Genomic DNA, 24088 nt, shown 5'->3' on the forward strand with positions numbered 1-24088 from the left:
GACGGTGTGGAGGGGGATTCACTCCGTGTCTGACCCCTGCCGTCTTTGATGGGACGAAGGGGAGGGAGATTCACTCTGCGTCTGACCACGGGAGTGTGTGATGGGACGGTGTGGATGGAGATTCACTCTGTGTCTGACACCCGGATTGTGAGATGCCACGGTGCGGATCGAGATTCACTCTGTGTCTGACCCCAGAAGTGTATGATGGGAAGGTGAGGAGGTAGATTCACACAGTGGCTGACACCGGGAGTGTGTGATACGGTGTGGTTGGAGACTCATTCTGTGTCTGACAACGGGAGTGTGTGATTGGACGGTGTGGAGGGGGATTCACTCAGTATCTGAACCCAGCCGTCTTTGATGGCACGATTGGGAGGGAGATTCTCTCTGTGTCTGACCCCGTTAGTGTGTGATGGGACTTTGCGAACGTAGATTCACTCAGACTCTGACCCCGGGATTGTGTGATGGAAAGGCGTGGAGATAGATTCACTCAGTGTCTGACGCTGGAATTGTGTGATGGGACTGTATGGATGGATATTCACTATGTCTCTGACCCCGGGAGTTTGTGATGGGACGGTGTGCAGGTAGATTCACTCAGTGCCTGAACCCGGAAGTGTGTGATGGGACGGTGCGGATGGAGATTCACTCTGTCTCTGACCCCGGGAGTGTGTGATGGGACGGTGTGGAGGGAGATTCACTCTGTGTCTGTCACCGGGAGCATGTGATGGGACGGTGCGGAGGTAGAATCACACAGTGCCTGACCCCGGGAGTGTGTGATGTGGCGGTGTGGATGGAGATTCACTCTGTGTCTGACCACCGGATTGTGAGGTGGTACGGTTTGGAGCGAGATTCACTCTGTGTCTGACCCCGAGTGTTTGTGATGGGACGGTGTGGAGGGAGCTTTACTCTGTGTCTGACCCCGGGGGTGTGTGATGCGAAGGTGTGCAGGGAGATTCACTCTGTGTCTGACCCCTGGTGTGTGTGATGGGACGGTTTGGAGTGGGATTCACTCAGTTTCTGACCCCTGAATTGTGTGATGGGAATGTGTGAATGGAGACTCATTCTATGTCTGACCCTGTGAGTGTGTGATGGGAAGGTGTGGATGTAGATTCACTCTGTGCCTGACCCCAGGAGGGTGTGATGGGACGGTGTGGATGGAGACTCATTCTGTGTCTGACCCCGGGTGTGTGTGATGTGGCGGTGTGGAATGAGATTCACTCTGTGGTGACCCCGGGAGTGTGTGATGCGACGGGGTGGATGCATATTCACTCTGTGCCTGACCCCGGGAGTGTCTGATGGGACGCTGTGGAGAGAGATTATCTCTGTGTCTGACACACGGACTGTGAGATGGCACGGTGCGGATCGAGATTCACTCTGAGTCTGACCCCAGGAGTGTGTGATGGGAAGGTGAGGAGGTAGATTCACACAGTGCCTGACACCGGCAGTGAGTGATGGGAAGGTGTGTTTGGAGACTCTTTCTGTGTCTGACAACGGGAGTTTGTGATCTGACGGTGTGGATGGAGATTCACTCTGTGTCTGACCACCGGATTGTGAGATGGTACGGTGAGGAGCGAGATTCACTCTGTGTCTGACTGCGGGAGTGTTTGATGGGACGGTGTGGAGGGGGATTCACTCCGTGTCTGACCCCTGCCGTCTTTGATGGGACGAAGGGGAGGGAGATTCACTCTGCGTCTGACCACGGGAGTGTGTGATGGGACGGTGTGGATGGAGATTCACTCTGTGTCTGACACCCGGATTGTGAGATGCCACGGTGCGGATCGAGATTCACTCTGTGTCTGACCCCAGAAGTGTATGATGGGAAGGTGAGGAGGTAGATTCACACAGTGGCTGACACCGGGAGTGTGTGATACGGTGTGGTTGGAGACTCATTCTGTGTCTGACAACGGGAGTGAGTGATGGGACGGTGTGGATGGTGACTCATTCTGTGTCTGACAGACGGAGTGTGTGATTGGACGGTGTGGAGGGGGATTCACTCAGTATCTGAACACAGCCGTCTTTGATGGCACGATTGGGAGGGAGATTCTCTCTGTGTCTGACCCCGTTAGTGTGTGATGGGACTTTGCGAACGTAGATTCACTCAGACTCTGACCCCGGGATTGTGTGATGGAAAGGCGTGGAGATAGATTCACTCAGTGTCTGACGCTGGAATTGTGTGATGGGACTGTGTGGATGGAGATTCACTCTGTGTCTGACACTGGGAGTGTGTGATGGGAAGGTGTGGAGGTAGATTCACACAGTGCCTGACCCCGGAAGTGTGTGATGTGCCGGTGTGCAATGAGATTCACTCTGTGTCTGACCCCGGGACTGTGTGATGGGAAGGTGTGCATGGATATTCACTATGTCTCTGACCCCTGGAGTTTGTGATGGGAAGGTGTGCAGGTAGATTCACTCAGTGCCTGAACCCGGAAGTGTGTGATGGGACGGTGCGGATGGAGATTCACTCTGTCTCTGACCCCGGGTGTGTGTGATGGGACGGTGTGGAGGGAGATTCACTCTGTGTCTGTCACCGGCAGCATGTGATGGGACGGTGCGGAGGTAGAATCACACAGTGCCTGACCCCGGGAGTGTGTGATGTGCCGGTGTGGATGGGGATTCACTCAGAGTCTGACCCCAGCCGTCTTTGATGGCACGATGGGGAGGGAGATTCACTCTGCGTCTGACCACGGGAGTGTGTGATGGGACGGTGTGGATGGAGATTCACTCTGTGTCAGACACCCGGATTGTGAGATGGTACGGTGAGGAGCGAGATTCACTCTGTGTCTGACACCGGGTGTGTGTGATGGGAAGGTGTGGATGGATATTCACTGTGTGTCTGACCCCTGCAGTGTGTGATGGGACGGTGCGGATGGAGATTCACTCTGTGTCTGACACCCGGATTGTGAGATGATACGGTGAGGAGCGAGATTCACTCTGTGTCTGACTGCGGGTGTGTGTGATGGGACGGTGTGGAGGGGGATTCACTCCGTGTCTGACCCCTGCCGTCTTTGATGGGACGAAGGGGAGGGAGATTCACTCTGCGTCTGACCACGGGAGTGTGTGATGGGACGGTGTGGAGGGAGATTCACTCTGTGTCTGTCACCGGGAGCATGTGATGGGACGGTGCGGAGGTAGAATCACACAGTGCCGGACCCCGGGAGTGTGTGATGTGGCGGTGTGGATGGAGATTCACTCTGTGTCTGACCCCGGGAGTGTGTGATGCGAAGGTGTGCAGGGAGATTCACTCTGTGTCTGACCCCTGGAGTGTGTTATGGGACGGTTTGGAGTGGGATTCACTCAGTTTCTGACCCCTGAATTGTGTGATGGGAATGTGTGAATGGAGACTCATTCTATGTCTGACCCTGGGAGTGTGTGATGGGAAGGTGTGGAGGTAGATTCACTCTGTGCCTGACCCCAGGAGGGTGTGATGGGACGGTGTCGATGGAGACTCATTCTGTGTCTGACCCCGGGTGTGTGTGATGTGGCGGTGTGGAATGAGTTTCACTCTGTGGTGACCCCGGGAGTGTGAGATGCGACGGGGTGGATGCATATTCACTCTGTGCCTGACCCCGGGAGTGTCTGATGGGACGCTGTGGAGAGAGATTATCTCTGTGTCTGACACACGGACTGTGAGATGGCACGGTGCGGATCGAGATTCACTCTGAGTCTGACCCCAGGAGTGTGTGATGGGAAGGTGAGGAGGTAGATTCACACAGTGCCTGACACCGGCAGTGTGTGATGGGAAGGTGTGTTTGGAGACTCTTTCTGTGTCTGACAACGGGAGTTTGTGATCTGACGGTGTGGATGGAGATTCACTCTGTGTCTGACCACCGGATTGTGAGATGGTACGGTGAGGAGCGAGATTCGCTCTATGTCTGACCCCGGGAGTGTGTGATGGGACGGTATTGAGGGAGATTCACTCTGTGTCTGACCCCGGGAGTGTGTGATGGGAAGGTGTGGAGGTAGCTTCACACAGTGCCTGACACTGGGAGTGTGTGATGGGAAGGTGAGGAAGTAGACTCATTCTGTGTCTGACACACGGAGTGTGTGATGGGACGGTATGGAGGGGGATTCACTCAGTGTCAGACACACGGATTGTGAGATGGTACGGTGAGGAGCGAGATTCACTCTGTGTCTGACCCCGGGAGTGTGTGATGGGAAGGTGTGGAGGTAGCTTCACACTGTGCCTGACAATGGGAGTGTGTGATGGGACGGTGTGGATGGAGACTCATTCTGTGTCTGACACACGGAGTGTGTGATTGGACGGTGTGGAGGGGGATTCACTCAGAGTCTGACCCCAGCCGTCTTTGATGGCACGATGGGGAGGGAGATTCACTCTGCGTCTGACCACGGGAGTGTGTGATGGGACGGTGTGGATGGAGATTCACTCTGTGTCAGACACCCGGATTGTGATATGGTACGGTGAGGAGCGAGATTCACTCTGTGTCTGACACCGGGTGTGTGTGATGGGAAGGTGTGGATGGATATTCACTGTGTGTCTGACCCCAGCAGTGTGTGATGGGACGGTGCGGATGGAGATTCATCTGTGTCTGACACCCGGATTGTGAGATGGTACGGTGAGGAGCGAGATTCACTCTGTGTCTGACTGCGGGAGTGTGTGATGGGACGGTGTGGAGGGGGATTCACTCCGTGTCTGACCCCTGCCGTCTTTGATGGGACGAAGGGGAGGGAGATTCACTCTGCGTCTGACCACGGGAGTGTGTGATGGGACGGTGTGGATGGAGATTCACTCTGTGTCTGACACCCGGATTGTGAGATGCCACGGTGCGGATCGAGATTCACTCTGTGTCTGACCCCAGAAGTGTATGATGGGAAGGTGAGGAGGTAGATTCACACAGTGGCTGACACCGGGAGTGTGTGATACGGTGTGGTTGGAGACTCATTCTGTGTCTGACAACGGGAGTGTGTGATTGGACGGTGTGGAGGGGGATTCACTCAGTATCTGAACCCAGCCGTCTTTGATGGCACGATTGGGAGGGAGATTCTCTCTGTGTCTGACCCCGTTAGTGTGTGATGGGACTTTGCGAACGTAGATTCACTCAGACTCTGACCCCGGGATTGTGTGATGGAAGGCGTGGAGATAGATTCACTCAGTGTCTGACGCTGGAATTGTGTGATGGGACTGTATGGATGGAGATTCACTCTGTGTCTGACACTGGGAGTGTGTGATGGGAAGGTGTGGAGGTAGATTCACACAGTGCCTGACCCCGGAAGTGTGTGATGTGCCGGTGTGCAATGAGATTCACTCTGTGTCTGACCCCGGGACTGTGTGATGGGAAGGTGTGCATGGATATTCACTATGTCTCTGACCCCGGGAGTTTGTGATGGGACGGTGTGCAGGTAGATTCACTCAGTGCCTGAACCCGGAAGTGTGTGATGGGACGGTGCGGATGGAGATTCACTCTGTCTCTGACCCCGGGAGTGTGTGATGGGACGGTGTGGAGGGAGATTCACTCTGTGTCTGTCACCGGGAGCATGTGATGGGACGGTGCGGAGGTAGAATCACACAGTGCCTGACCCCGGGAGTGTGTGATGTGGCGGTGTGGATGGAGATTCACTCTGTGTCTGACCACCGGATTGTGAGGTGGTACGGTTTGGAGCGAGATTCACTCTGTGTCTGACCCCGAGTGTTTGTGATGGGACGGTGTGGAGGGAGCTTTACTCTGTGTCTGACCCCGGGAGTGTGTGATGCGAAGGTGTGCAGGGAGATTCACTCTGTGTCTGACCCCTGGTGTGTGTGATGGGACGGTTTGGAGTGGGATTCACTCAGTTTCTGACCCCTGAATTGTGTGATGGGAATGTGTGAATGGAGACTCATTCTATGTCTGACCCTGTGAGTGTGTGATGGGAAGGTGTGGATGTAGATTCACTCTGTGCCTGACCCCAGGAGGGTGTGATGGGACGGTGTGGATGGAGACTCATTCTGTGTCTGACCCCGGGTGTGTGTGATGTGGCGGTGTGGAATGAGGTTCACTCTGTGGTGACCCCGGGAGTGTGTGATGCGACGGGGTGAATGCATATTCACTCTGTGCCTGACCCCGGGAGTGTCTGATGGGACGCTGTGGAGAGAGATTATCTCTGTGTCTGACACACGGACTGTGAGATGGCACGGTGCGGATCGAGATTCACTCTGAGTCTGACCCCAGGAGTGTGTGATGGGAAGGTGAGGAGGTAGATTCACACAGTGCCTGACACCGGCAGTGTGTGATGGGAAGGTGTGTTTGGAGAATCTTTCTGTGTCTGACAACGGGAGTTTGTGATCTGACGGTGTGGATGGAGATTCACTCTGTGTCTGACCCCAGAAGTGTATGATGGGAAGGTGAGGAGGTAGATTCACACAGTGGCTGACACCGGGAGTGTGTGTTACGGTGTGGTTGGAGACTCATTCTGTGTCTGACAACGGGAGTGTGTGATGGGACGTTGTGGATGGAGACTCATTCTGTGTCTGACAGACGGAGTGTTTGATTGGACGGTGTGGAGGGGGATTCACTCAGTGTCTGAACCCAGCCGTCTTTGATGGCACGATGGGGAGGGAGATTCTCTCTGTGTCTGACCCCGTTAGTGTGTGATGGGACTTTGCGAACGTAGATTCAGTCAGACTCTGACCCCAGGATTGTGTGATGGAATGGCGTGGAGATAGATTCACTCAGTGTCTGACGCTGGAATTGTGTGATGGGACTGTGTGGATGGAGATTCACTCTGTGTCTGACACAGGGAGTGTGTGATGGGAAGGTGTGGAGGTAGATTCACACAGTGCCTGACCCCGGAAGTGTGTGATGTGCCGGTGTGCAATGAGATTCACTCTGTGTATGACTACGGGAGTTTCTGATGTGACGTTGTGGATGGAGATTCACTCTGTGTCTGACACCGGCAGTGTGTGATGGGACGGTGTGGAGGTAGATCCACTCAGTGTCTGACCCCGCGAGTGTGTGATGGTATGGTGTGGAGGGGGAGTCAATCTGTCTCTGAACCCGGGAGTTTGTGATGGGATGGTGTGGAGGAAGATACACTCAGTGCCTGACCCCGGGAGTGAGTGATGGAACGGTGCGGATGGAGATTCACTCAGTGTCTGAACCCGTTAATGTGTGATTGGACGTTGCGGAGATAGATTCACTCAGTGTCTGACCCCGGGAGTGTGTGATGGGACGGTGTTGCGGTAGATGCACTCAGTGTCTGACCCCGGGAGTGTGTGATGGTATGGTGTGGAGGGGGAGTCACTCTGTCTCTGACCCTGGGAGTTTGTGATGGGACGGTAAGGTGGTAGATTCACTCAGTGCCTGACCCCGGGAGTGAGTGATGGAACGGTGCGGATGGAGATTCACTCAGTGTCTGAACCCGTTAATGTGTGATTGGACGTTGCGGAGATAGATTCACTCTGTGTCTGACCCCGGGACTGTGTGATGGGAGGGTGTGCATGGATATTCACTATGTCTCTGACCCCGGGAGTTTGTGATGGGACGGTCTGCAGGTAGATTCACTCAGTGCCTGAACCCGGAAGTGTGTGATGGGACGGTGCGGATGGAGATTCACTCTGTGTCTGTCACCGGGAGCATGTGATGGGACGGTGCGGAGGGAGAATCACACAGTGCCTGACCCCGGGAGTGTGTGATGTGGCGGTGTGGATGGAGATTCACTCTGTGTCTGACCACCGGATTGTGAGGTGGTACGGTTTGGAGCGAGATTCACTCTGTGTCTGACCCCGAGAGTGTGTGATGGGACGGTGTGGAGGGAGAATTACTCTGTGTCTGACCCCGGGAGTGTGTGATGCGAAGGTGTGCAGGGAGATTCACTCTGTGTCTGACCCCTGGAGTGTGTGATGGGACGGTTTGGAGTGGGATTAACTCAGTTTCTGACCCCTGAATTGTGTGATGGGAATGTGTGAATGGAGACTCATTCTATGTCTGACCCTGGGAGTGTGTGATGGGAAGGTGTGGAGGTAGATTCACTCTGTGCCTGACACTGGGAGTGTATGATGGGAAGGTGAGGAAGTAGACTCACTCTGTGTCTGACACACGGAGTGTGTGATGGGACGGTGTGGAGGGGGATTCACTCAGTTTCTGACCCCTGAATTGTGTGATGGGAATGTGTGAATGGGGACTCATTCTATGTCTGACCGTGGGAGTGTGTGATGGGAAGGTGTGGATGTAGATTCACTCTGTGCCTGACCGCAGGAGGGTGTGATGGGACGGTGTGGATGGAGACTCATTCTGTGTCTGACCCCGGGTGTGTGTGATGTGGCGGGGTGGAATGAGATTCACTCTGTGGCTGACCCCGGGAGTGTGTGATGGGACGGTGTGGAGGGAGATTCACTCTGTGTCTGACACTGGGAGTGTGTGATGGGAAGGTGTGGAGGTAGATTCACACAGTGCCTGACCCCGGAAGTGTGTGATGTGCCGGTGTGCAATGAGATTCACTCTGGGTATGACTACGGGAGTTTCTGATGTGACGTTTTGGATGGAGATTCACTCTGTGTCTGACCACCGGATTGTGAGATGGTACGGTGAGGAGCGAGATTCACTCTGTGTCTGACCCTGGGAGTGTGTGATGGGACCGTGTTGAGGGAGATTCACTCTGTGTCTGACCCCGGGAGTGTGTGATGGGAAGGTGTGGAGGTAGCTTCACACTGGGCCTGACACTGGGAGTGTGTGATGGGACGGTGTGGATGGAGACTCATTCTGTGTCTGACCCCGGGTGTGTGTGATGTGGCGGTGTGGAATGAGGTTCACTCTGTGGTGACCCCGGGAGTGTGTGATGCGACGGGGTGGATGCATATTCACTCTGTGCCTGACCCCGGGAGTGTCTGATGGGACGCTGTGGAGAGAGATTATCTCTGTGTCTGACACACGGACTGTGAGATGGCACGGTGAGGAGCGAGATTCACTCTGTGTCTGACACCGGATGTGTGTGACGGGAAGGTGTGGATGGATATTCACTGTGTGTCTGACCCCAGCAGTGTGTGATGGGACGGTGCGGATGGAGATTCACTCTGTTTCTGACACCCGGATTGTGAGATGGTACGGTGAGGAGCGAGATTCACTCTGTGTCTGACCCCGGCAGTGTGTGATGGGAAGGTGTGGAGGTAGCTTCACACTGTGCCTGACACTGGGAGTGTGTGATGGGACGGTGTGGATGGAGACTCATTCTGTGTCTGACACACGGAGTGTGTGATTGGACGGTGTGGAGGGGGATTCACTCAGAGTCTGACCCCAGCCGTCTTTGATGGCACGGTGGGGAGGGAGATTCACTCTGCGTCTGACCACGGGAGTGTGTGATGGGAAGGTGTGGATGGAGATTCACTCTGCGTCTGACACCCGGATTGTGAGATGGTACGGTGTGGAGCGAGATTCACTCTGTGTCTGACACCGGGTGTGTGTGATGGGAAGGTGTGGATGGATATTCACTGTGTGTCTGACCCCAGCAGTGTGTGATGGGACGGTGCGGATGGAGATTCACTCTGTGTCTGACACCCGGATTGTGAGATGGTACGGTGAGGAGCGAGATTCACTCTGTGTCTGACTGCGGGAGTGTGTGATGGGACGGTGTGGAGGGGGATTCACTCCGTGTCTGACCTCTGCCGTCTTTGATGGGACGATGGGGAGGGAGATTCACTCTGCGTCTGACCACGGGAGTGTGTGATGGGACGGTGTGGATGGAGATTCACTCTGTGTCTGACACCCGGATTATGAGATGCCACGGTGCGGATCGAGATTCACTCTGTGTCTGACCCCAGAAGTGTATGATGGGAAGGTGAGGAGGTAGATTCACACAGTGTCTGACAACGGGAGTGTGTGATGGGAAGGTGTGGAGGTAGATTCACTCTGTGTCTTACCCCAGGAGGGTGTGATGGGACGGTGTGGATGGAGACTCATTCTGTGTCTGACCCCGGGTCTGTGTGATGTGGCGGTGTGGAATGAGGTTCACTCTGTGGTGACCCCGGGAGTGTGTGATGCGACGGGGTGGATGCATATTCACTCTGTGCCTGACCCCGGGAGTGTCTGATGGGACGCTGTGGAGAGAGATTATCTCTGTGTCTGACACACGGACTGTGAGATGGCACGGTGCGGATCGAGATTCACTCTGAGTCTGACCCCAGGAGTGTGTGATGGGAAGGTGAGGAGGTAGATTCACACAGTGCCTGACACCGGCAGTGTGTGATGGGAAGGTGTGTTTGGAGACTCTTTCTGTGTCTGACAACGGGAGTTTGTGATCTGACGGTGTGGATGGAGATTCACTCTGTGTCTGACCCCAGAAGTGTATGATGGGAAGGTGAGGAGGTAGATTCACACAGTGGCTGACACCGGGAGTGTGTGTTACGGTGTGGTTGGAGACTCATTCTGTGTCTGACAACGGGGTGTGTGATGGGACGTTGTGGATGGAGACTCATTCTGTGTCTGACAGACGGAGTGTTTGATTGGACGGTGTGGAGGGGGATTCACTCAGTGTCTGAACCCAGCCGTCTTTGATGGCACGATGGGGAGGGAGATTCTCTCTGTGTCTGACCCCGTTAGTGTGTGATGGGACTTTGCGAACGTAGATTCAGTCAGACTCTGACCCCAGGATTGTGTGATGGAAAGGCGTGGAGATAGATTCACTCAGTGTCTGACGCTGGAATTGTGTGATGGGACTGTGTGGATGGAGATTCACTCTGTGTCTGACACAGGGAGTGTGTGATGGGAAGGTGTGGAGGTAGATTCACACAGTGCCTGACCCCGGAAGTGTGTGATGTGCCGGTGTGCAATGAGATTCACTCTGTGTATGACTACGGGAGTTTCTGATGTGACGTTGTGGATGGAGATTCACTCTGTGTCTGACACCGGCAGTGTGTGATGGGACGGTGTGGAGGTAGATCCACTCAGTGTCTGACCCCGCGAGTGTGTGATGGTATGGTGTGGAGGGGGAGTCAATCTGTCTCTGACCCCGGGAGTTTGTGATGGGATGGTGTGGAGGAAGATACACTCAGTGCCTGACCCCGGGAGTGAGTGATGGAACGGTGCGGATGGAGATTCACTCAGTGTCTGAACCCGTTAATGTGTGATTGGACGTTGCGGAGATAGATTCACTCAGTGTCTGACCCCGGGAGTGTGTGATGGGACGGTGTGGCGGTAGATTCACTCAGTGTCTGACCCCGGGAGTGTGTGATGGGACGGTGTGGCGGTAGATTCACTCAGTGTCTGACCCCGGGACTGTGTGATGGGAGGGTGTGCATGGATATTCACTATGTCTCTGACCCCGGGAGTTTGTGATGGGACGGTCTGCAGGTAGATTCACTCAGTGCCTGAACCCGGAAGTGTGTGATGGGACGGTGCGGATGGAGATTCACTCTGTGTCTGTCACCGGGAGCATGTGATGGGACGGTGCGGAGGGAGAATCACACAGTGCCTGACCCCGGGAGTGTGTGATGTGGCGGTGTGGATGGAGATTCACTCTGTGTCTGACCACCGGATTGTGAGGTGGTACGGTTTGGAGCGAGATTCACTCTGTGTCTGACCCCGAGAGTGTGTGATGGGACGGTGTGGAGGGAGAATTACTCTGTGTCTGACCCCGGGAGTGTGTGATGCGAAGGTGTGCAGGGAGATTCACTCTGTGTCTGACCCCTGGAGTGTGTGATGGGACGGTTTGGAGTGGGATTAACTCAGTTTCTGACCCCTGAATTGTGTGATGGGAATGTGTGAATGGAGACTCATTCTATGTCTGACCCTGGGAGTGTGTGATGGGAAGGTGTGGAGGTAGATTCACTCTGTGCCTGACACTGGGAGTGTATGATGGGAAGGTGAGGAAGTAGACTCACTCTGTGTCTGACACACGGAGTGTGTGATGGGACGGTGTGGAGGGGGATTCACTCAGTTTCTGACCCCTGAATTGTGTGATGGGAATGTGTGAATGGGGACTCATTCTATGTCTGACCGTGGGAGTGTGTGATGGGAAGGTGTGGATGTAGATTCACTCTGTGCCTGACCGCAGGAGGGTGTGATGGGACGGTGTGGATGGAGACTCATTCTGTGTCTGACCCCGGGTGTGTGTGATGTGGCGGGGTGGAATGAGATTCACTCTGTGGCTGACCCCGGGAGTGTGTGATGGGACGGTGTGGAGGGAGATTCACTCTGTGTCTGACACTGGGAGTGTGTGATGGGAAGGTGTGGAGGTAGATTCACACAGTGCCTGACCCCGGAAGTGTGTGATGTGCCGGTGTGCAATGAGATTCACTCTGGGTATGACTACGGGAGTTTCTGATGTGACGTTGTGGATGGAGATTCACTCTGTGTCTGACCACCGGATTGTGAGATGGTACGGTGAGGAGCGAGATTCACTCTGTGTCTGACCCTGGGAGTGTGTGATGGGACCGTGTTGAGGGAGATTCACTCTGTGTCTGACCCCGGGAGTGTGTGATGGGAAGGTGTGGAGGTAGCTTCACACTGGGCCTGACACTGGGAGTGTGTGATGGGACGGTGTGGATGGAGACTCATTCTGTGTCTGACCCCGGGTGTGTGTGATGTGGCGGTGTGGAATGAGGTTCACTCTGTGGTGACCCCGGGAGTGTGTGATGCGACGGGGTGGATGCATATTCACTCTGTGCCTGACCCCGGGAGTGTCTGATGGGACGCTGTGGAGAGAGATTATCTCTGTGTCTGACACACGGACTGTGAGATGGCACGGTGAGGAGCGAGATTCACTCTGTGTCTGACACCGGATGTGTGTGACGGGAAGGTGTGGATGGATATTCACTGTGTGTCTGACCCCAGCAGTGTGTGATGGGACGGTGCGGATGGAGATTCACTCTGTTTCTGACACCCGGATTGTGAGATGGTACGGTGAGGAGCGAGATTCACTCTGTGTCTGACCCCGGCAGTGTGTGATGGGAAGGTGTGGAGGTAGCTTCACACTGTGCCTGACACTGGGAGTGTGTGATGGGACGGTGTGGATGGAGACTCATTCTGTGTCTGACACACGGAGTGTGTGATTGGACGGTGTGGAGGGGGATTCACTCAGAGTCTGACCCCAGCCGTCTTTGATGGCACGGTGGGGAGGGAGATTCACTCTGCGTCTGACCACGGGAGTGTGTGATGGGAAGGTGTGGATGGAGATTCACTCTGCGTCTGACACCCGGATTGTGAGATGGTACGGTGTGGAGCGAGATTCACTCTGTGTCTGACACCGGGTGTGTGTGATGGGAAGGTGTGGATGGATATTCACTGTGTGTCTGACCCCAGCAGTGTGTGATGGGACGGTGCGGATGGAGATTCACTCTGTGTCTGACACCCGGATTGTGAGATGGTACGGTGAGGAGCGAGATTCACTCTGTGTCTGACTGCGGGAGTGTGTGATGGGACGGTGTGGAGGGGGATTCACTCCGTGTCTGACCTCTGCCGTCTTTGATGGGACGATGGGGAGGGAGATTCACTCTGCGTCTGACCACGGGAGTGTGTGATGGGACGGTGTGGATGGAGATTCACTCTGTGTCTGACACCCGGATTATGAGATGCCACGGTGCGGATCGAGATTCACTCTGTGTCTGACCCCAGAAGTGTATGATGGGAAGGTGAGGAGGTAGATTCACACAGTGTCTGACAACGGGAGTGTGTGATGGGAAGGTGTGGAGGTAGATTCACTCTGTGTCTTACCCCAGGAGGGTGTGATGGGACGGTGTGGATGGAGACTCATTCTGTGTCTGACCCCGGGTCTGTGTGATGTGGCGGTGTGGAATGAGGTTCACTCTGTGGTGACCCCGGGAGTGTGTGATGCGACGGGGTGGATGCATATTCACTCTGTGCCTGACCCCGGGAGTGTCTGATGGGACGCTGTGGAGAGAGATTATCTCTGTGTCTGACACACGGACTGTGAGATGGCACGGTGCGGATCGAGATTCACTCTGAGTCTGACCCCAGGAGTGTGTGATGGGAAGGTGAGGAGGTAGATTCACACAGTGCCTGACACCGGCAGTGTGTGATGGGAAGGTGTGTTTGGAGACTCTTTCTGTGTCTGACAACGGGAGTTTGTGATCTGACGGTGTGGATGGAGATTCACTCTGTGTCTGACCCCAGAAGTGTATGATGGGAAGGTGAGGAGGTAGATTCACACAGTGGCTGACACCGGGAGTGTGTGTTACGGTGTGGTTGGAGACTCATTCTGTGTCTGACAACGGGGTGTGTGATGGGACGTTGTGGATGGAGACTCATTCTGTGTCTGACAGACGGAGTGTTTGATTGGACGGTGTGGAGGGGGATTCACTCAGTGTCTGAACCCAGCCGTCTTTGATGGCACGATGGGGAGGGAGATTCTCTCTGTGTCTGACCCCGTTAGTGTGTGATGGGACTTTGCGAACGTAGATTCAGTCAGACTCTGACCCCAGGATTGTGTGATGGAAAGGCGTGGAGATAGATTCACTCAGTGTCTGACGCTGGAATTGTGTGATGGGACTGTGTGGATGGAGATTCACTCTGTGTCTGACACAGGGAGTGTGTGATGGGAAGGTGTGGAGGTAGATTCACACAGTGCCTGACCCCGGAAGTGTGTGATGTGCCGGTGTGCAATGAGATTCACTCTGTGTATGACTACGGGAGTTTCTGATGTGACGTTGTGGATGGAGATTCACTCTGTGTCTGACACCGGCAGTGTGTGATGGGACGGTGTGGAGGTAGATCCACTCAGTGTCTGACCCCGCGAGTGTGTGATGGTATGGTGTGGAGGGGGAGTCAATCTGTCTCTGACCCCGGGAGTTTGTGATGGGATGGTGTGGAGGAAGATACACTCAGTGCCTGACCCCGGGAGTGAGTGATGGAACGGTGCGGATGGAGATTCACTCAGTGTCTGAACCCGTTAATGTGTGATTGGACGTTGCGGAGATAGATTCACTCAGTGTCTGACCCCGGGAGTGTGTGATGGGACGGTGTGGCGGTAGATTCACTCAGTGTCTGACCCCGGGAGTGTGTGATGGTATGGTGTGGAGGGGGAGTCACTCTGTCTCTGACCCTGGGAGTTTGTGATGGGACGGTAAGGTGGTAGATTCACTCAGTGCCTGACCCAGGGAGTGAGTGATGGAACGGTGCGGATGGAGATTCACTCAGTGTCTGAACCCGTTAATGTGTGATTGGACGTTGCGGAGATAGATTCACTCTGTGTCTGACCCCGGGACTGTGTGATGGGAGGGTGTGCATGGATATTCACTATGTCTCTGACCGCGGGAGTTTGTGATGGGACGGTCTGCAGGTAGATTCACTCAGTGCCTGAACCCGGAAGTGTGTGATGGGACGGTGCGGATGGAGATTCACTCTGTGTCTGTCACCGGGTGCATGTGATGGGACGGTGCGGAGGGAGAATCACACAGTGCCTGACCCCGGGAGTGAGTGATGTGGCGGTGTGGATGGAGATTCACTCTGTGTCTGACCACCGGATTGTGAGGTGGTACGGTTTGGAGCGAGATTCACTCTGTGTCTGACCCCGAGAGTGTGTGATGGGACGGTGTGGAGGGAGAATTACTCTGTGTCTGACCCCGGGAGTGTGTGATGCGAAGGTGTGCAGGGAGATTCACTCTGTGTCTGACCCCTGGAGTGTGTGATGGGACGGTTTGGAGTGGGATTAACTCAGTTTCTGACCCCTGAATTGTGTGATGGGAATGTGTGAATGGAGACTCATTCTATGTCTGACCCTGGGAGTGTGTGATGGGAAGGTGTGGAGGTAGATTCACTCTGTGCCTGACACTGGGAGTGTATGATGGGAAGGTGAGGAAGTAGACTCACTCTGTGTCTGACACACGGAGTGTGTGATGGGACGGTGTGGAGGGGGATTCACTCAGTTTCTGACCCCTGAATTGTGTGATGGGAATGTGTGAATGGGGACTCATTCTATGTCTGACCGTGGGAGTGTGTGATGGGAAGGTGTGGAGGTAGATTCACTCTGTGCCTGACCGCAGGAGGGTGTGATGGGACGGTGTGGATGGAGACTCATTCTGTGTCTGACCCCGGGTGTGTGTGATGTGGCGGGGTGGAATGAGATTCACTCTGTGGCTGACCCCGGGAGTGTGTGATGGGACGGTGTGGAGGGAGATTCACTCTGTGTCTGACACTGGGAGTGTGTGATGGGAAGGTGTGGAGGTAGATTCACTCTGTGCCTGACCCCGGGAGTGTCTGATGGGACTCTGTGGAGAGAGATTATCTCTGTGTCTGACACACGGACTGTGAGATGGCACGGTGCGGATCGAGATTCACTCTGAGTCTGACCCCAGGAGTGTGTGATGGGAAGGTGAGGAGTTAGATTCACACAGTGCCTGACACCAGCAGTGTGTGATGGGAAGGTGTGTTTGGAGACTCTTTCTGTGTCTGACAACGAGAGTTTGTGATCTGACGGTGTGGATGGAGATTCACTCTGTGTCTGACCACCGGATTGTGAGATGGCACGGTGAGGAGCGAGATTCACTCTATGTCTGACCCCGGGAGTGTGTGATGGGACGGTGTTGAGGGAGATTCACTCTGTGTCTGACCCCGGGAGAGTGTGATGGGAAGGTGTGGAGGTAGCTTCACACAGTGCCTGACACCAGCAGTGTGTGATGGGAAGGTGTGTTTGGAGACTCTTTCTGTGTCTGACAACGAGAGTTTGTGATCTGACGGTGTGGATGGAGATTCACTCTGTGTCTGACCACCGGATTGTGAGATGGCACGGTGAGGAGCGAGATTCACTCTATGTCTGACCCCGGGAGTGTGTGATGGGACGGTGTTGAGGGAGATTCACTCTGTGTCTGACCCCGGGAGAGTGTGATGGGAAGGTGTGGAGGTAGCTTCACACAGTGCCTGACACTGGGAGTGTGTGATGGGAAGATGAGGAAGTAGACTCATTCTGTGTCTGACACACGGAGTGTGTGATGGGACGGTATGGAGGGGGATTCACTCAGTGTCAGACACACGGATTGTGAGATGGTACGGTGAGGAGCGAGATTCACTCTGTGTCTGACACCGGATGTGTGTGATGGGAAGGTGTGGATGGATATTCACTGTGTGTCTGACCCCAGCAGTGTGTGATGGGACGGTGCGGATGGAGATTCACTCTGTTTCTGACACCCGGATTGTGAGATGGTACGGTGAGGAGCGAGATTCACTCTGTGTCTGACCCCGGGAGTGTGTGATGGGAAGGTGTGGAGGTAGCTTCACACTGTGCCTGACACTGGGAGTGTGTGATGGGACGGTGTGGATGGAGACTCATTCTGTGTCTGACACACGGAGTGTGTGATTGGACGGTGTGGAGGGGGATTCACTCAGAGTCTGACCCCAGCCGTCTTTGATGGCACGGTGGGGAGGGAGATTCACTCTGCGTCTGACCACGGGAGTGTGTGATGGGAAGGTGTGGATGGAGATTCACTCTGTGTCAGACACCCGGATTGTGAGATGGTACGGTGAGGAGCGAGATTCACTCTGTGTCTGACACCGGGTGTGTGTGATGGGAAGGTGTGGATGGATATTCACTGTGTGTCTGACCCCAGCAGTGTGTGATGGGACGGTGCGGATGGAGATTCACTCTGTGTCTGACACCCGGATTGTGAGATGGTACGGTGAGGAGCGACATTCACTCTGTGTCTGACTGCGGGAGTGTGTGATGGGACGGCGTGGAGGGGGATTCACTCCGTGTCTGACCCCTGCCGTCTTTGATGGGACGATGGGGAGGGAGATTAACTCTGCGTCTGACCACGGGAGTGTGTGATGGGACGGTTTGGATGGAGATTCACTCTGTGTCAGACACCCGGATTGTGAGATGGTACGGTGAGGAGCGAGATTCACTCTGTGTCTGACACCGGGTGTGTGTGATGGGAAGGTGTGGATGGATATTCACTGTGTGTCTGACCCCAGCAGTGTGTGATGGGACGGTGCGGATGGAGATTCACTCTGTGTCTGACACCCGGATTGTGAGATGGTACGGTGAGGAGCGAGATTCACTCTGCGTCTGACCACGGGAGTGTGTGATGGGACGGTGTGGAGGGGGATTCACTCCGTGTCTGACCCCAGAAGTGTATGATGGGAAGGTGAGGAGGTAGATTCACACAGTGTCTGACAACGGGAGTGTGTGATGGGACGGTGTGGATGGAGACTCATTCTGTGTCTGACAGACGGAGTGTTTGATTGGACGGTGTGGAGGGGGATTCACAAAGTGTCTGAACCCAGCCGTCTTTGATGGCACGATGGGGAGGGAGATTCTCTCTGTGTCTGACCCCGTTAGTGTGTGATGGGACTTTGCGAACGTAGATTCACTCAGACTCTGACCCCAGGATTGTGTGATGGAAAGGCGTGGAGATAGATTCACTCAGTGTCTGACGCTGGAATTGTGTGATGGGAAGGTGTTGAGGTAGATTCACACAGTGCCTGACCCCGGAAGTGTGTGATGTGCCGGTGTGCAATGAGATTCACTCTGTGTCTGACTACGGGAGTTTCTGATGTGACGTTGTGGATGGAGATTCACTCTGTGTCTGACACCGGCAGTGTGTGATGGGACGGTGTGGAGGTAGATTCACTCAGTGTCAGACCCCGCGAGTGTGTGATGGTATGGTGTGGAGGGGGAGTCAATCTGTCTCTGACCCCGGGAGCTGGTGATGGAATGGTGTGGAGGAAGATACACTCAGTGCCTGACCCCGGGAGTGTGTGATGGAATGGTGTGGAGGGGGAGTCACTCTGTCTCTGACCCTGGGAGTTTGTGAGGGGACTGGAAGGTGGTAGATTCACTCAGTGCCTGACCCCGGGAGTGAGTGATGGAACGGTGCGGATGGAGATTCACACAGTGTCTGAACCCGTTAATGTGTGATTGGACGTTGCGGAGATAGATTCACTCTGTGTCTGACCCCGGGACTGTGTGATGGGAAGGTGTGCATGGATATTCACTATGTCTCTGACCCCGGGAGTTTGTGATGGGACGGTGTGCAGGTAGATTCACTCAGTGCCGGAACCCGGAAGTGTGTGATGGGACGGTGCGGATGGAGATTCACTCTGTGTCTGTCACCGGGAGCATGTGATGGGACGGTGCGGAGGTAGAATCACACAGTGCCTGACCCCGGGAGTGTGTGATGTGCCGGTGTGGATGGAGATTCACTCTGAGTCTGACCACCGGATTGTGAGGTGGTACGGTTTGGAGCGAGATTCACTCTGTGTCTGACCCCGAGAGTGTGAGATGGCACGGTGCGGATCCAGATTCACTCTGAGTCTGACCCCAGGAGTGTGTGATGGGAAGGTGAGGAGGTAGATTCACACACTGCCTGACCCCAGGAGGGTGTGATGTGGCGGTGTGGAATGAGATTCACACTGTGGTGACCCCGGGAGTGTGTGATGCGACGGGGTGGATGCATATTCACTCTGTGCTTGACACACGGACTGTGAGATGGCACGGTGCGGATCGAGATTCACTCTGAGTCTGACCCCAGGAGTGTGTGATGGGAAGGTGAGGAGGTAGATTCACAGAGTGCCTGACACCGGCAGTGTGTGATGGGAAGGAGTGTTTGGAGACTCATTCTGTGTCTGACAACGGGAGTTTGTGATCTGACGGTGTGGATGGAGATTCACTCTGTGTAGGACCACCGGATTGTGAGATGGTACGGTGTTGAGGGAGATTCACTCTGTGTCTGACCCCGAGAGTGTGTGATGGGACGGTGTTGAGGGAGATTCACTCTGTGTCTGACCCCGGGAGTGTGTGATGGGAAGGTGTGGAGTTAGCTTCACACAGTGCCTGACACTGGGAGTGTGTGATGGGAAGGTGAGGAAGTAGACTCATTCTGTGTCTGACACACGGAGTGTGTGATGGGACGGTGTGGAGGGGGATTCACTCAGTTTCTGACCCCTGAATTGTGTGATGGGAATGTGTGAATGGGGACTCATTCTATGTCTGACCCTGGGAGTGTGTGATGGGAAGGTGTGGAGTTAGATTCACTCTGTGCCTGACCGCAGGAGTGTGTGATGGGACGGTGTGGATGGAGACTCATTCTGTGTCTGACCCCGGGTGTGTGTGATGTGGCGGGGTGGAATGAGATTCACTCTGTGGCTGACCCCGGGAGTGTGTGATGCGACGGGGTGGATGCATATTCACTCTGTGCCTGACCCCGGGAGTGTCTGATGGGACGCTGTGGAGAGAGATTATCTCTGTGTCTGACACCCGGACTGTGAGATGGCACGGTGCGGATCGAGATTCACTCTGAGTCTGACCCCAGGAGTGTGTGATGGGAAGGTGAGGAGGTAGATTCACACAGTGCCTGATACCGGCAGTGTGTGATGCCATGGTGTGTTTGGAGACTCATTATGTGTCTGACAACGGGAGTTTGTGATCTGACGGTGTGGATGGAGATTCACTCTGTGTCTGACCACCGGATTGTGAGATGGTACGGTGAGGAGCGAGATTCACTCTGTGTCTGACCCCGGGAGTGTGTGATGGGAAGGTGTGGAGGTAGCTTCACACTGTGCCTGACACTGGTAATGTGTGAATGGACGGTGTGGATGGAGACTCATTCTGTGTCTGACACACGGAGTGTGTGATGGGACGGTATGGAGGGGGATTCACTCAGTGTCAGACACTCGGATTGTGAGATGGTACGGTGAGGAGCGAGATTAACTCTGTGTCTGACACCGGGTGTGTGTGATGGGAAGGTGTGGATGGATATTCACTGTGTGTCTGACCCCAGCAGTGTGTGATGGGACGGTGCGGATGGAGATTCACTCTGTGTCTGACACCGGGATTGTGAGATGGTACGGTGAGGAGCGAGATTCACTCTGTGTCTGACTGCGGGAGTGTGTGATGGGACGGTGTGGAGGGGGATTCACTCCGTGTCTGACCACGGGAGTGTGTGATGGGACGATGGGGAGGGAGATTCACTCTGCGTCTGACCACGGGAGTGTGTGATGGGACGGTGTTGATGGAGATTCACTCTGTGTTTGACACCCGGATTGTGAGATGCCACGGTGCGGATCGAGATTCACTCTGTGTCTGACCCCAGAAGTGTGTGATGGGAAGGTGAGGAGGTAGATTCACACAGTGGCTGACCCGGGAGTGTGTGATGGGACGGTGTGGATGGAGACTCATTCTGTGTCTGACAGACGGAGTGTGTGACTGAACGGTGTGGAGGGGAATTCACTCAGTGTCTGAAATCAGCCGTCTTTGATGGCACGATGCGGAGGGAGATTCTCTCTGTGTCTGTCCCCGTTAGTGTGTGATGGGACTTTGCGAACGTAGATTCACTCAGACTCTGACCCCGGGATTGTGTGATGGAAAGGCGTGGAGATAGATTCACTCAGTGTCTGACGCTGGAATTGTGTGATGGGACTGTGTGGATGGAGATTCACTCTGTGTCTGACACTGGGAGTGTGTGATGGGAAGGTGTGGAGGTAGATTCACACAGTGCCTGACCCCGGAAGTGTGTGATGTGCCGGTGTGGATGGAGATTCACTCTGTGTATGACTACGGGAGTTTCTGATGTGACGTTGTGGATGGAGATTCACTCAGTGTCTGACCCCGCGAGTGTGTGATGGTATGGTGTGGAGGGGGAGTCAATCTGTCTCTGACCCCGGGAGTTTGTGATGGGATGGTGTGGAGGAAGATACACTCAGTGCCTGACCCCGGGAGTGTGTGATGGTATGGTGTGGAGGGGGAGTCACTCTGTCTCTGACCCTGGGAGTTTGTGATGGGACTGTAAGGTGGTAGATTCACTCAGTGTCTGACCCCGGGAGTGTGTGATGGGACGGTGTGGAGGGAGATTCACTCTGTGTCTGTCACCGGGAGCATGTGATGGGACGGTGCGGAGGTAGAATCACACAGTGCCTGACCCCGGGAGTGTGTGATGTGGCGGTGTGGATGGAGATTCACTCTGTGTCTGACCACCGAATTGTGAGGTGGTACGGTTTGGAGCGAGATTCACTCTGTGTCTGATCCCGAGAGTGTGTGATGGGACGGTGTGGAGAGAGATTTACTCTGTGTCTGACCCCGGGAGTGTGTGATGCGAAGGTGTGCAGGGAGATTCACTCTGTGTCTGACCCCTGGAGTGTGTGATGGGACGGTTTGGAGTGGGATTCACTCAGTTTCTGACACCTGAATTGTGTGATGGGAATGTGTGAATGGAGACTCATTCTATGTCTGACCCTGGGAGTGTGTGATGGGAAGGTGTGGAGGTAGATTCACTCTGTGCCTGACACTGGGAGTGTGTGATGGGAAGGTGAGGAAGTAGACTCATTCTTTGTCTGACACACGGAGTGTGTGATGGGACGGTGTGGAGCGGGATTCACTCAGTTTCTGACCCATGAATTGTGTGATGAGAATGTGTGAATGGGGACTCATTCAAAGTCTGACCCTGGGAGTGTGTGATGGGACGGTGTGGAGGTAGATTCACTCAGTGTCTGACCCCGCGAGTGTGTGATGGTATGGTGTGGAGGGGGAGTCAATCTGTCTCTGACCCCGGGAGTTTGTGATGGGATGGTGTGGAGGAAGATACACTCAGTGCCTGACCCCGGGAGTGTGTGATGGTATGGTGTGGAGGGGGAGTCACTCTGTCTCTGACCCTGGGAGTTTGTGATGGGACTGTAAGGTGGTAGATTCACCCAGTGCCTGACCCCGGGAGTGAGTGATGGAACGGTGCGGATGGAGATTCACTCAGTGTCTGAACCCGTTAATGTGTGATTGGACGTTGCGGAGATAGATTCACTCTGTGTCTGACCCCGGGACTGTGTGATGGGAAGGTGTCCATGGATATTCACTATGTCTCTGACCCCGGGAGTTTGTGATGGGACGGTGTGCAGGTAGATTCACTCAGTGCCTGAACCCGGAAGTGTGTGATGGGACGGTGTGGAGGTAGATTCACTCAGTGTCTGACCCCGCGAGTGTGTGATGGTATGGTGTGGAGGGGGAGTCAATCTGTCTCTGACCCCGGGAGTTTGTGATGGGATGGTGTGGAGGAAGATACACTCAGTGCCTGACCCCGGGAGTGTGTGATGGTATGGTGTGGAGGGGGAGTCACTCTGTCTCTGACCCTGGGAGTTTGTGATGGGACTGTAAGGTGGTAGATTCACTCAGTGTCTGACCCCGGGAGTGTGTGATGGGACGGTGTGGAGGGAGATTCACTCTGTGTCTGTCACCGGGATCATGTGATGGGACGGTGCGGAGGTAGAATCACACAGTGCCTGACCCCGGGAGTGTGTGATGTGGCGGTGTGGATGGAGATTCACTCTGTGTCTGACCAATGAATTGTGAGGTGGTACGGTTTGGAGCGAGATTCACTCTGTGTCTGATCCCGAGAGTGTGTGATGGGACGGTGTGGAGAGAGATTTACTCTGTGTCTGACCTCGGGAGTGTGTGATGCGAAGGTGTGCAGGGAGATTCACTCTGTGTCTGACCCCTGGAGTGTGTGATGGGACGGTTTGGAGTGGGAATCACTCAGTTTCTGACCCCTGAATTTGTGATGGGAATGTGTGAATGGAGACTCATTCTATGTCTGACCCTGGGAGTGTGTGATGGGAAGGTGTGGAGGTAGATTCACTCTGTGCCTGACACTGGGAGTGTGTGATGGGAAGGTGAGGAAGTAGACTCATTCTGTGTCTGACACACGGAGTGTGTGATGGGACGGTGTGGAGGGGGATTCACTCAGTTTCTGACCCATGAATTGTGTGATGAGAATGGGTGAATGGGGACTCATTCAATGTCTGACCCTGGGAGTGTGTGATGGGACTGTGTGGAGGTAGATTCACTCAGTGTCTGACCCCGCGAGTGTGTGATGGTATGGTGTGGAGGGGGAGTCAATCTGTCTCTGACCCCGGGAGTTTGTGATGGGATGGTGTGGAGGAAGATACACTCAGTGCCTGACCCCGGGAGTGTGTGATGGTATGGTGTGGAGGGGGAGTCACTCTGTCTCTGACCCTGGGAGTTTGTGATGGGTCTGTAAGGTGGTAGATTCACTCAGTGCCTGACCCCGGGAGTGAGTGATGGAACGGTGCGGATGGAGATTCACTCAGTGTCTGAACCCGTTAATGTGTGATTGGACGTTGCGGAGATAGATTCACTCTGTGCCTGACCCCGGGACTGTGTGATGGGAAGGTGTCCATGGATATTCACTATGTCTCTGACCCCGGGAGTT

Source organism: Hemitrygon akajei, unplaced genomic scaffold (assembly GCF_048418815.1).
Source record: "Hemitrygon akajei unplaced genomic scaffold, sHemAka1.3 Scf000034, whole genome shotgun sequence".
NCBI lineage: Eukaryota > Metazoa > Chordata > Chondrichthyes > Myliobatiformes > Dasyatidae > Hemitrygon > Hemitrygon akajei.